Consider the following 12917-nt stretch of genomic DNA (forward strand, 5'->3'; position numbering starts at 1 on the left):
GGTACTGGGAAGGAGTTTTCCCAAATCTAGCTATCAAAGCTAGCTTCACATTTTCATACTCCAATCTTTCAAGTTCCCCACCTCCATTACAGCATTAGTTGCAACCTGGGGGAGCCTAGACAAAAGCCAAGGAATCAACTGATTCCCTGTGAAACCCTGAATCCCATAGTTATATTCAAAAGCAGCCAACCAATCTAACATATCAAGTCTCACCTCATACATACTCACAGCTTCTTTAGACATGCAAGGAAGACCTAGAAGACTCTGGGAGAGAACCATTTTCAAGAGACAAATTCTTCATTTCAAGTTCATGATTCAATTCCATTTCTCTGAGCCCGAGTCCTTGATGTTTGCTTTCAGTTTGCATTTGGAGCCTTTTAAATTCGAACTCAAGTCTCATCTTTTCAAGAGAGACACATTCTGGACTCAGTACTGGACCTGGTAGGGTCCCTGTTGTTATAGTTTGAGGACCTAAAGCAAGTAGATGTGCAGTGGGGCTCACATCCTGAGACTCCTCTGACTCTGCTAACTCATCAATAACATTAGAGCTTGACTCTGAATCATTATCATCCTAATGAACATTATCCACATTTGCTGGGGGGTTAGGGGTTATAGCTCTACCTCCCAGTCTTTGATGATTCAACACTTTCTCAATCAATTAATCTTTCTTGCCTTTAACAGAGAGAGTCCTGACTTTACACATATCTTTCAGTTGATCTACTGATAGAATGATCAGGGCTTCCTCTTTGAAGGTATACATATCTGGCATTATAAGACAATAGCTTTTCTAGTGGTGCTTAGCCTTGTGAAGGTTATTTGAACAAAGGTAAGAGCAGTACTCTCAATGTAACAACTATACTTTATCCTCACCGCATGCCACCGGTGCTTGGCAGAATTGCATGCAGTACCCTCTGAGACCACCACACACAATTAGGACTAAAGGTGTAAGTCAAAACAACCTTTGGTATAAGTCTGTACCACACTGTTTTTGCTAGAAAGCTGAGCAGCCAGGCTTATATCAAGAGTGAATGTGAGCAGTACAAGAAGTTACACAGATGACTTTCAATCACAGCGGTTCAAGTAGACACTTATACTCAAGGCTTGTTGGTAAAATACTTATTAACTTATTACACAGTCATTTAGAAAACATTTCACTAGAAGGAGGCAACTTAATATTATAAACCAATACACTTCAATACAAAACGCTAAGATATTTAGACAGTTTGAGCTCCCCTGAAATAGGATCCAAATGGTAGTTCAGTTACTTATAAGTGAGCAAAATGGCACAAGGTAAGTAGAACAGATGACATATACTTGTTAAACCGTGCAAATAGTTTCAGTTCACCAGAGGAGTTCAATTAAAGTCAATAGGCCTAGACAAAAGTGAATGGGCTAGTGTTCAGGATAGGAAAGAGCAGTTATGTTATCAAATGGTAAAGTCTTTGCGAAAGTTCTCAGGAGTAGTTTAGGCGAAAAAGAATCATTTGTTGGGACACAAGCTGATTAGGCCTGCAAGTTGGGAAACTTTCACAAACTTTCACCACGAAAGTGGCGATCTCTCAATCGGGTTGGCACAGTACCTTAGTATGAAGAAACAAATACAGCTGAAGTTGTTGGTTCCTGGCAGTTTCTGCAGATCTCACTGTTCCTGAGCCTCAGTCGTGGGGACAAGAGGGAGCACGTCGGGGGACTCCTGCACTGCACGGAATTGTCGGAAAACGCAAACAAAATGGAGTCACTTCAGTTCGAGTAGCCGTTCTTCAAGCACACAAGCTGGTGTCCTTCCCCCTGGTTAATCCTAACCAGCTTTGAGAATGGTATCCAGGTGGCTTACGAGTTGATTGGTCCCACCAACTCAAAGGAAGAAGCCGTCCTTGAAGGGGCTTCTCTGTCGAGATGAACTTGGCAATTCGGACCTGCAGCAGGGCTTCACCGGGCAAACCAATGGTCCAGGAGTTGCAGCAGCCGTCCTCTTCCAGCTCGTCTCGGTTCTTTCGTTCCAGTGGTCAACTCTGCTTTCCAGTCCAAGAGACTCGCCTTTTAAACAGTTCTCTCCCTTTAATTCTAGCCTAGCTATCACTCACCCAGCAGGGTTGCTGTCCTTGCCGGACAGTCAGCCATCCAGTCACGCCAGAGTGCATTTGGGTCTCCTAGGAGACTAAGCACAGGGAGTTTCTGGCACCTCCCTCACTTCCTGCCCACCCCAGACACTAAGACGCCAGAGGCGGTCTTCAGTCCAGAAGCCTGCCAAACGCATACGAACAAAGGGACTAAACATGGTTTGGCGTGCAGAGACAAACACTAGAAGGCCCTATACAAACAAAATGGTGAAAAGAGAAGACAGGGACCTGTTTAAACAAAGGGGCTTAAGGCGCCATCTGGAAAAACATGGCTCCCGTGATTTTAAGCTACCAGTGTTCGCGGTCGGGAAAAATGATGGTAGTTTGTCGTAAAACCACTGCCACCAGCCTTTTCAATAGGAAAGGGTAGCATTTGACTGCTACATGAGCACTCCATTGTAAGATGGTGTGTGCTGGGTCTATACATTTGGAAAGACTAGTAAAGTCAATTTCACTTTACATTCTCTGGGAAACAGTAGTTTATCCCACAGAAGGTATTTACACCTTTAGGAAGTCTAAAAAGACATCCCTGTGTCATCACTGCAATGAGGGTGCCGTGTAACACACATGAAAAGATGTTGCCTATGGAGTTGTCTAAAACTCCATAATCAAAGAACACAAGTGTAAAACACACATCAAAATACATGAAAGAGAGGGAAAAAGGCCCACACTCTTTCCAGGTAAGAAAATCAAGCCCTCAAAATCCAGCAACGTTGCTGGGGGTCTCTAAGGTGAAGGGAATTAGCACATTTATGAGAATTCTCCCTAACAGTGCACATGCCACAGTCATGTCTAAATGGCTGGTTGTGTCCGTGGAAACCCTCCCCCAGCACTTTACTGTTGTGAAATAACACTATGCCTGCATTTTACTGCTTTCGTGTGCCATAAAGGCAGTGCTATACCCCGGTGGTGGCTAGTTTTAATTGGAGGAGCATAAATATTTCCTACAAATATGCCAGAATGACCGAACATAGAAAGGGAGCCTAAACTAATCAAGGGGGTTTTCGTGGGGGTTCTTCTCCCGAGAAATATTTTTGAATAATGAATGAAAATTGAGCATTTTCTTGTGCACTTTGAGTGAAAAATTGGGTCAAAAGCCAGACAGATTGCCATTGGTTTTGTAGGGTAAATCTTGATAATGCCATGACACAATATGCAAACATGTCTAAACTGACTGCACCAAAATGCCAGTGTAGGTACCTCACAGCACATCATTCTTGCTTTATCAAGATGTCGAGTAAAAAATGTCATGTCACCGCAACAAATAGCTAGACTGACTGTACCAAAATGCCAGTCTAGTCATGTAATAAACATATCATGCTTGCATTCTCAGAAATGGTCAGTAAAAAAAGCCATGTTGCAGTAAGAAATTGCTAGATTGGATGCAACAAAATGGCAGTCTAGCCACGTAATAACACTTGCATGCTTGCTTTATCAAAGATGGGCATTTAAAATTAATGTTGTGACAGCATCATTTTTTACTGAGCATCTTTGATTTTGCCATCAAATCCTCAACCCGCAGCCCAAATCAGTTGCCCAGCCCAGGACAAACACACAAGCACACACCACATACATGCATACACTCACTCATTCATATGCACACCCAGCCCTCACCCATGCATCATACACTCATTCATTCACACACACATACACACCCCACACATAAGGCAGATAATACTTCCCTTCAGCCGTGTTCAGCACTCAGCTCTGCGCCACACACAAATCCTCCAACGAAACACAGAAGCCCCCTGGCTCCTGCATCACACGAACAAGAACCAGGAAGCAAAGAATGCTTCCTGGACATGTGTGCTGGAGCTCTACTGTGTCACCACCCAGAATTGTCTTAATGTGTGCGGAGGTGCGATAGCACCCCCACGCACATTCACATGTGCAGTTCCCCAGACTGAACCCCAATGAACCATGCACGGCTGGGGAAGCAAAATGCCTACAGAATCGCTTAGTCCATTGGAAACGTGCACCGGGGAACAAAAACTGTCAAACTTTGTTTCCCTTTGTCAGTTTAAGCTAGCTCAGGAGAGCTTCCTCAGCTCCCTATATGGAGCCAGGGGAAAGCTCAGTGTTTACACTGGACTGGCTTGTCAGCTCCCCCCTAATAAGCGAGGGCTCTGGCAGGTTGACATCCCCTCTCTGATTATAGACGAGCCACCACTGGCTACACTGTAGGTCAAGTAGCAAAGTCCTATACTGCTTGCACATTCTGGGGAGAGACCTCCTCATGCAAAAGCTGACAGACAGCTAGTGAAATACTCAAATGTAATATTTGAGGGGGAAGGGATAGCGCAATACTGATGGGAGTTTGATTTTCCTCCAGGCTACTCAAATGGGAAATTAGTACCTTTGACAAATTGGTTTCTGCCCTGCAGAGGTACAAGGATGAGTAGGGCAGAATTGTATTTTACATGCATATCATTTTGTGAATATATTACATGCTTTAATTAAAAACTATTTCTTGTTAACTATATTTTCTAGCAGATTGCTTATAACGTTCTAGGTGCCCATTCATAATTGTGCCACCGTTATAGTTCATCATGATCCTATGCAACCGAGTGTACCTTACGCAAATGCTATTCTTACTCGTCGTAACATACACACTGTGGGCACTTATCCTTGCAACCCAACCACAAATCACTAGCTAATTCTCAGCTATTACTCCTGCTGTATTGACAATTGATCCTACCTATAGGCCTATAGCGAACCAACCACCCAAACGGATTGTGTCATTACACAACTACACCATGGGACACCCCCTGTTTTGCGATAACCTGACATACAATAGCACTGGTTCCACAAACCTATACCTTAATGCCCCTGCTCTATGGCTAGATCATTTCACTAAGAAACCCACAGCGAACCAACCTTGCTCATTACACATTAGAAACAAGAGACTAGGAACTAGATTCTTGCGCACGAGTGGTCGCACCAAGAATCTTCGCTCATGTTCCAAACTTCCTACCACCAGCCCTATCTACCAGGTGCCCATTACACCGACTCCCAAGACTAATCATACTACTTCTGCCCTAACAGGCAAAGATACACAGATCAAGGGTGCTATTGTCCATTCCAGATCCATTTCAACCCACGCATTGGATATTGCTGACATTATCAAGACACAAGAGTTTGATTTAATTGCAATTTCTGAGACCTGGCTACACGATGCCTCCGGACCTTCACTCTCTTTGGCGATACCTATAGATTACTCCATTACTAGATGTGACCGCAACACTAGAGGGCGAGGAGTGGCCTTTATCCATAAAAACTCTCTTGGCTTGAGAGCCATACCTAATGTAAATATTGAATCTGCTGAGCTACTCTCGGTCAAGCTACCACTATCCTCTAACCAAACGGCTACTTTACACCTAATCTACAGACCACCTGGCCCTGCGACATCCTTTGTAATTACACCCTTATTACTTGACAAAGCCAAAACTAAATCGCAAATCATCCTTCTCGGGGACCTCAACTTGGGCCATCAAGATCCTAATGACCCTACTGCAATAGACCTCGCTAACACCTTAACTGATTTAGGATTCACCCATCACATCCAAGAACCTACCCACATCAAAGGGTGGACTCTTGACTGGTTAGCCGACGCTAACTGCAACATTAGCTTACAATCTAATTCACCTTGTGGATGGTCGTATCACCCTATTATTACCTTCAACATTGAAGGAGTTCATCGTCCTGCACCATCTATTGCACCTGCCTTCCCTACCAGAAACAAAACGGACATAACAAAAGATAAGTTACTCCCTCTCATTCTTCCCACCCTTTATAAAATCACAGATTCCTGCTCTGATCCTTCGATTTTAGCAGATACCTATAACCATGCTGTACTTACAGCCTTAAATTCTATCGCCCCAACCAAACTCAGGAAACCAAACCACATGCGCACCTCTATTTGTGGTTCACACCACAGTTAAGAGCGCTCCGCAAAGCTAAACGTAGTGCGGAAACCCGCTGGAAAAGTCATCCATCCAATGCCCACAAGGACGGTCTCATCCTAGCCTCCCTCAACTATAAAGAAGCCATCTTCCAGGTGAAAAAAAGAGTCCTATAGAAATTGCATTATGCAAGCACACTCAAATACCAAAGAATTATTCAAAATTCTAAAGGAACTTGAGTCACCTGCCTTGCCCCCAGACACTTGCATTAAAGACAGTTAATGTTGTGCTAATATACAGACAGCGCTTCTGGACAAAATTGCATCCCTCCAATCTAAAATTAAAGGCAAACAAAACTCTCTACAGACTGATAAACCTCAGACCACTCCTATGAGTGCTACCTTCCAGGCCACCACAAACATTAAATCTTTCTCCTTCTCTCCACTCACCATTGTTGAAGTAGAAGGAATTATTAACAAACTTAAACCTTCAAATTGTCAAAGTGATTCATGCCCTGCTACTATTATTAAGGAAGCCTCTCATGACTTAGGCCCTTTCATCACGGCCTTCATAAACTCATCTTTCAAAACTGGTATAGTCCCAGACAATCTCAAGGACGCTTGGGTTATCCCTTTGCTTAAAAAAACATCTCTTGACCCGAATATACCAACTAACTTCAGACCTATCACTACTGTCCCTTTCATGCTCAAAATATTAGATCGCGCAGCTTACTTGCAGATCCAGAACTATCTCGAAGCCAACAATTTCCTTGGTCTGAGACAATCAGGCTTCCGCCGTAGACATGGGACTGAAACAGTCCTGATCGATCTCAAAACACAAATTGAGGTTTTAAAAGATAATGGAAAATTAGCACTGCTATTACTACTTGATCTTTCTGCTGTGTTTGATCTGGTCAATCACCAAATCCTATGCCAGCATCTCATATCCGCCGCCCACTTCTCTGACTCAGCCACTGCGTGGATCAGTTCCTTTCTAAGCAATAGATCCATGCGGGTCTTCTCCCCTACAGCCTCCGCGGACCCTGCTCCTATTCACTGCGGCGTCCCTCAAGGTTCTTGTGTGTCGCCTACACTTTACAATGTGTTCACTAAACCTCTCTTTGAGTATCTGGGTGTCTCGTACACTAATTATGCTGATGACACCAGATACTCATCCCCATCACAGGTGATTACACAGCTGACACCAAATCCTTGAATGACGTCTACTTGGTCATTCAGGCCTGGATGGCCGAACATGAACTTTGCCTTAATGATGACAAGATGGAGCTCCTAATACTAGACTCAACTCAACGTCTTAATAAACTAGACCATGCCTTTAAGTCTTTCATCATTGACGCAAGGTCATCATGGTCTCCAAGGATACTAAAACATTAGGTATCTATCTTGAATCTTCTCTTTCGATGAACAGACAAACTAATGGAGTGAGGTGGGGGGCGGCCTATACCTGCAAACTCATTACGGCCTGCAGGCCATTTCTAAATTCCCCTAACTGTATCACCTTGGCTAGAACTCTCATCATGTCTAAGAATGACTATTGCAGTGCCCTCTATCTGGGGACTAGCCAGTTCAACCTCAACAAATTAATTGCAAATTACCCAGAACAATGCCATCAGAGCGGCACTTAACATTCGTAGGAACCAACATATTTAGGACTTCAGAACCAATCTACATTGGCTCCCAGTTAAACACTGAATCTCTCTGAAAGCCCTTGCCCAGAAGCACAAGTGCTTGGCCAACAAGGCCCCATCCTACCCATCCAACCGCCTCACCCTCCACACTTCCACATGTCCCATGAGAACTGCCCAAATACACAGCCTCTCCCTGCCCAGATTCAAACTTCAAAAAGCTGGGGCGTGAGCTTCCCTGTCCTGGCCACAAAGCTCTGGAACCCCCTTCCTATCTCCATCAGAACTGAGCCTTCCTTCCAAGCCTTCAAGAATAAAACTAAATCGTGGCTCTTCACACAGAATATTTGACTCACTTATTAAATGGCCTGATGCCAAAAGCCTCACGGCCGCTTTGTCTCACTATATGTTACTGTCCTGTATTTAATTTATGTTGACATATTGCGATTCTGGCTCACCTCTGTATCGTTCTGTACACAGGTTGAGCCAGTTCACTTCCATTGTCATGTAACTGTAACTGTGCTTTGCAAGATTATGCGCCCGGATGCCTGCGGGCCTGGCGCGCTTTACAAATAAACTTAATACAAATGCAAATACAAATGTGTGCAATTACATTACAATTCAGAGAGGTTTGTCTAACACGTGATCATTCGGGGATCCTAGTGGTTTTTTTTCGGTAATATTGGATTTTCTTTTTTAGATTCTGGGTGAGGTGAACATGAGCCCACTGGGTTCAAGTCACTGAAAACACGTTGGGTTTTTTTTATGTTTTGAAAATCTCATTCTTTTTCAAACGTTTTAAAAAATACTGACCCCACATTCTCACTCAGGACAGTGCTTTTTCTAATGTTTGAAAAAGAGGGAGAGTTTTGTGTGGTGCAGAGTTTATGAAAGGTGAAACTGATCAGCAGATTATCCGGTCAGAAATGCAATTGCCTGCATCATGTTATTAATTAACACAAATCAAAAAAGGCAGGGCTTTTACACCCTTGCCAAATGGAAATCCGTCACAGTACCACAATGTGGGTAATAATTATTGGTAATTTTAACATCTGTTGCAAGAGCTCAGAAACAGTTCCCCCTGTAAATTGGCACTATGTAAAAAAAAAAATATATATTATGTATTTTCTCCTTTCCCAACGTTCCTCTTCAGTCGCGTGCACTGTTTACAGACTGAAAAAGCCACGCTTTGACATACACAATGTATATGAGGCAGGACCAACAATCTATATCTTTTTGAATGCTACACTTCTGTTACTTTTAGCATGCACCTTAATTGCCCAGACCCAGAACACAAGGGTGCCTCTTTGGCTGGAGAGCAATTAACTCTGAAAGGAGTCTCCCTGAATTGTGTGGAAATATTCTGCATTTTAAAGGTGTCTCGTTGACAAGTTAATCTGGAAGATGTTGTCTTGACTTGTCCACAAACACACAAAATTCATGGACTTCATACCCTAAATCCAGTAAATGTAATGAAAGTATACACATTATTAAGGCTTTTTGGGTGAAATGCATTGCATACATTGTATGGCAATCTATTTGACATCATGGTCTCCCTGAAATCCTTTTTCCAAAGTGAAAGAGGTGCTATTTAACCTGTTTGAGGAAAACAAAGTTAAGGTTTGCGACTCAATCTCTTGTTGTGGAAAACAAACGTGGGCCTTGATCTTGGGTGAAGTTAGTTTGTCAATCCCTTAATAGAGGCTCTACAGGTGAACACAGACACGAAGAATATACAGGTCCCCATGCAATCCTAGACTGTGTTCCACCATTCCCTAAATTAACATCTCTTTATATATTTGTCATTCCAATTACTTTCAATGCTGTAAGCAGAATATTACTGTGACTTCAAGGAAGGCTCAGTCTTTTCCAATTGGCAGAAGAACAGGCTATCTGATGACTGTCCATTTCAGAAATTCAATGTCATAACCAAGCCTTCATGAGTGAAATTTTGCATCTGCATTCATTAAATAAAATTGAGCATTAAGATTTAACACTGTTATGGCCCCATTATGAGTTGGGCTCTGTGGGTAAAATGCAGCAGTAAAACTATACTGCTTCGTTACCGCACCCCCCAACTATGGGATTGGCGGAGAGTTGGAGGATTCATCTCTAGCTATGAGCTGGAGGTAAATCTGCCACCTTTCTGCCAAATTATGGCAGAATTACCGCCAGCGGAATTACTGCAGTGGTGATTCTGCCGAAATTCCCCATGGAGTCCTAAGGACCCCAATTAAATGGGGACTAACGCCACCACTTATATTTCGATGGTAATACTGCCGGACCAAGTGGCAGTAACAGGAATTCCGTTTGGTAGTACCTCAGCGGATTTACCGCAGAGATACCACCAGTCTGGAAGCAACCTTATCCATACGTTATAATATTTTGGCAGAGTAAGTGTTATTTTAAATAATTTTGCTTGTACAGCAGTTTCAAACGTGAGAATACATATATTGATAAATTGCAAATCTATCCGTGTTTATTTTCATTTATTTATTTATTTTACATTTGTATGGCGTCCATACACAAGTGTTTCCAGGTGCCACAAGACAAAAAACAAGCATTGGCAATGCTTATAGTTTGTCGTTTTGTTGCCTGCCAAATAAACTATTGGCGTTTGACAGTGTTTGTAACAAGACTGGTTTTATTACACCAATAGCGGGTTTACAACTCCAAATTAAGCCATTAACTCTGACATGGCTGCTTTGAAAAAACACTGGTCGGCACTTCGAGCACAAAGTTTGATGGTAAGGCTGGAATAAAGCAAGCTCAAAGACTTCCCACGAGGAGGTGTTTTGGGCGTTGAGGGGTAGGAACTGGATGGGAAAGGCCATAGGGATTAGCATGCCCAGTCAATGGGTGGGCAAATAAACAACTACCAACTTTATGTCCCTCCTTATGTGGCATGTGTCCCTATCTGTACTTTAAGCATTACCTATAGACTCTGTGTACCTGCTTATATGTCATTCGTCCCTATCTCTACTCCAATGCAATAGTTTCGGCTTATAGGTGTCACAAGCTTGTGTGTGGAGGGGCAGGAACTTGGTGCTAATCGCCATAGGAATTAGCATGGCCATGGCCATGGGCAGTCATTGAGTGAACAAATAACCAAACACCTTCAAGCTTTATGTCCCTCCTCACTCACTATTTGACATAAATATAACATGCAAAGCCTCACTTTGGATGATGTGGGGGATGGGGCATGAATTGGAATGCAATTTTAACAGATTTTTAAAAATGTTTTAATTATACAAATGCTTTATTACAAACCTAACACAACTACCCAGCTACACAGATTAACATAAACATAAAAAGTATGGTTTGTTACTGTGCCCATTATACACATTTTCAGGTTCTTTAAAAATGGAATCGTACTAATTAAAACTTGTGTAGGCCTACCCAGTAATACAAAACACCACAGTAATTCATTGCTTATAACGTCAGAGTAAAATAATCGACTTGAATGTTATTTCCTTGGTTCCTGCAGGTATACTATGTAACCAGATGTCTTAATGTTTCCTTGTGATCACCACAAAACCGACATGTAGCGATATCCCTCATACCTTGTATGAATAACACTCCAGCCGTATGAATCAGATTAAAACTGAATCTCAGAAAGGTGTCTCTAAAAGCTCCATCAGGACATTGAGTCAGATAATTCATAAGGCAACCCCCTTTTTTTGGATTCTCTGGAGAGTTCATCATAAGACATATATTATGTTCTCTTTTCACAAGTTCAAATCCAATCGCTGTCCAACAATTCTTTTTTTTACCTGTTCGGTATTTGCCACCAGGGATTCACAAGTCACTTTGTGTTTCTCCAAAATGCGGGTGCATTTTTCCTTGAAGGAGGAAATCTGTCCTCCGTGAAGATCAGATGAAGACTCTCCCATCAATGCATAGAGGGAGTTCTCTTTAACAGTCAGTAGTTTGCGATAAAGCATCAATGATCACAATTCGACCCAGGCAGTCATCGAGTTCAATCCCAGTTCATAGCGCATCATAACAGTAGGTACACATGATGGCAATGACAACGCCTTTCTCCATATCACACCCTTCAATCTATTCAAGTCGAGTTTCTTGTGTGTTGATGTAATCTCAAGGCCATACAATAGAGCCGGAATGATCTTGCCCTTAAACATGTGTATGAGCGCTGTCACAGTGAATCTACAATGCTTCCTACACACGATGAACATTTGTGATGCAAATTGGTTACCTTTTGCCCATAGAATTTTTATCACCTTAGCGGACTCAGATGGCCTAAACAAGTTGAATCCCAAGTATCTAACTGTGGGGCCCACCACCAATGTGGAGGAATTCATAGTCCATCTGCATGCTGTTGGACTAAATCTCCTACCTTTTTAGCACAGTATGCAAAACTTACACGGATGGTTTTCTGCCACGTATTCCCCCATGCGATTCAGGTGTCTCTGCAGGTATATATGGGTCCTGTCTAGGAGGATATGCAGTGATTTTAACAAATGAAACCCCCCAAAAATGAAGAAAGAAATATTTATTTTTTAGGTGTTTTTGGTTCGTTACAAATTCATCTGTTGTTTTGTGATTTGTTAAAATCACATGCAACTGTCTAGGAGCACTAGGCCGTCTGCATACGACACCCAAAAACAATGCTTTCCTTTTATCTTGGCACAAATTCAGCACTCTCTAAGTACGCTCCCAGGTCAGCTAGGTATACATCAAACGGACAGGGAGCGAAAAAACACCCCCGTCGAAGACCCCGGTTTGTTGTTATTGGGTCCGTGACTTCCCTATTTGCATTCAGTCTTACTCTCACTGAGGTGTTAGTGTGAACCTGCTACGATACTGAAAGGATGGAACAACGATAAATCAATCTGTTGATTTCACATAATTCTTTATTTAATTATTAATTATATCTTTAAAAGCTGCCATAGCTTGCTAATAGAAATGTTGGACATACATATAACTAAAAACACAAACTATAGGACCATTTCATCAATTTAAAATTCATCATAATGTTCATATGTTACATACATGTTAAATAGTCACAAAGTGCAATGTGAAATGTTCAAAAGATCTACTCATTTATTACACCACAGTCTGACCCTCTGTATGTGTGATGAGATCAATTCAGTGCATTACTAATACATAGAAGTTGTTCCAATGCAAATCACAAAGCTACATGCTTATGATTTTTAAGTGCCGACACGTGTTTCAACCAATGGTTTTTCTCAAGGCTGTGCATATAGGTGAGATGGGTGTTGTAGTGTA

Source organism: Ambystoma mexicanum, chromosome 12 (assembly GCF_040938575.1).
Source record: "Ambystoma mexicanum isolate Mex_15411 chromosome 12, UKY_AmexF1_1, whole genome shotgun sequence".
Lineage (NCBI taxonomy): Eukaryota > Metazoa > Chordata > Amphibia > Caudata > Ambystomatidae > Ambystoma > Ambystoma mexicanum.